The sequence below is a fragment of the Frankliniella occidentalis genome, unplaced genomic scaffold (genome assembly GCF_000697945.3).
Source record: "Frankliniella occidentalis isolate FOCC.00 unplaced genomic scaffold, Focc_3.1 Scaffold239, whole genome shotgun sequence".
Lineage (NCBI taxonomy): Eukaryota > Metazoa > Arthropoda > Insecta > Thysanoptera > Thripidae > Frankliniella > Frankliniella occidentalis.
The window spans coordinates 133,275-135,446 of record NW_026267365.1 but is presented as its reverse complement, the minus strand read 5'-3'; positions in this window follow the sequence as shown (position 1 = coordinate 135,446).

Here is a 2,172-nt window from a genome sequence, read left to right as displayed (position 1 = left end):
CAGCAGAAGCAGTCAGCACGACGCTGAGCTTGGGTGCGCTCCGACAGCAACAGCAGCGGCCAGCACACGCCGAGCGTGGGTGCGCCCCGAAAACAACAGCAACAGCAGTCAGAATGACACTGAGCGTAGGTGCGCTCCGACAGCAACAGCAACTGTTGTTGACAGCAGCAGCAGCAGTCAGCACGACGCTGAGCGTGGGTGCGCTCCGACAGCAACAGCAACTGTTGTTGACAGCAGCAGCATCAGTCAGCACGACGTATTTGTCAGATGAGACCTCTGGTGACATGCGCATGTTAGTCAGATGACATAGACATGCGTACAGTTTGTCAGATGACGCTGACATGCGCATATTTATTCAACAGGTGAGGCTATTTGGATTTAACAGAGGATACTAATTCAGCCGATAGGGAACACAACAAATTTGATTGTATGCCCTTTTCAAGACTATTATTTGCTTTTTTGTGAGGTCTCAATTGATTCACCTTGAGATGAGGCTGTAAACTGTATTCCTTGGTTGTCATAGTGAAGAGAAAAATAACGCGTACCACATTTATCACAATGTTAAGGAAGACAACACCACGCCTTTTTATGGTTATGGCAATAGAGTATGAGTTCAAAGAAAAGCAGTGCGAATTCCACGTGGAAGAGACTTACACTCGCTGTGTGTAGAACCGAGATGACAATCAAGGACACAATTTAAAATAATATCTACCAAAGTCAAAGCCCCGGCCAAACGACTCGACCATAAACAAAACATCTTTTCACCCCTTTCCCTTTCTGCTGGCTATCGCTTGCTGGCACTTCGCGCTGGGCGTCCGAATAACGGTTCCGTAGTGTGCCTAATAGGAACTAGCGAAAGGCAAGACCTTGTAGGCTTCGTGTGTAATATTGTCTTTTTAAATAAATAAAATATCATATAATTCACGAGTTGGTTACATGGAATTGATGTGGCTAGTGATCCCAGTGTTGTATCCCCTGCGCCCGGCTGGCGCCGGGCGGGGAAGGAAGGGTAGGGTAGCGTGGAAGACGGGAGCTAACAATGCAAAACGAGCTACCAACATGTGCCATTTCATGACAGGCATGTATAAGTCTACTACATATTTTACAACTTTCAAAGGTAGAATAATTCATTATATTTTGCAGGTTTGATTAAAATATGACATGTAATATATTTTTCAGATAGACCTCATCTTCCAACATGTCCAACAATAAGTTTAAGATTAAAAACTTACTTCGCGAGGGGCCAGGAAAAAGACACTGAAAAAACTTAACAACCTAAAATACTGAATACAAAACGTACAATGCACATAACATATTACATCAAGTATTAAAAGACTCTTATGCACGTTTTTCCATTACTTCACGTTATGATTTTCATGTAGTATATGCTTCTTTAATGGCGATAATCGACCCAGTTTTTTCATTTTGCATTAGTGTCCAACCTGTAAAATGACCAAAGAGAGGAGATGATAGGAGGCACTCAGCCAACAAGAACATCATAGTGGATAGTGGACAGTCGATGACAGTTCTTACCGTTTTGAATGTTTTGTGTTTGGTGTTCCGTCCTGACAGTCACCAAGACATGGCTCGCGAGTATTTACCACCCTTTTCCCAGCCAGCCTGCCGTCAACAAGTGCAAATTTTAGCCCGAGATTTCGTGTTTGTTGTGTACTAGACCAGTATGAGGGGACTGAAATAACCAAGGAATACAGTTCACAGCTTTATCTCAAGGTGGGACTTTACAAAAAAGCAAATAATAGTCTTGAATAGGGCCCACAATCACATTTGTTCTGTTCCCTATTTGCTGAATTAGTATCCTCTGTTAAATCCAAATAGCCTCGCCTGTTGATTAAATATGCGTATGTCAGCGTCATCTGATTAACTGTACGCATGTCTATGTCATCTGACTAACATGCGCATGTCACCAGAGGTCTCATCTGACAAAAGAACGCATGTCATCGTCATCTGACAGAAGGTGCGCATGTCAGTCATAATCTGAACAAAAGTGCGCATGTCATCTGACATACGTACTTTTGTCAGATGACAACTAGCTGTCAAAAGTGCGGATGTCACTCTATCTTCTAAACTGTTGGATCTAAGTCAAATTTTTTTGTGGAAGTATTTGTATCACCCAATTGTAAGGCACTTTTGGGTGTCATGTCTAGTAATTTT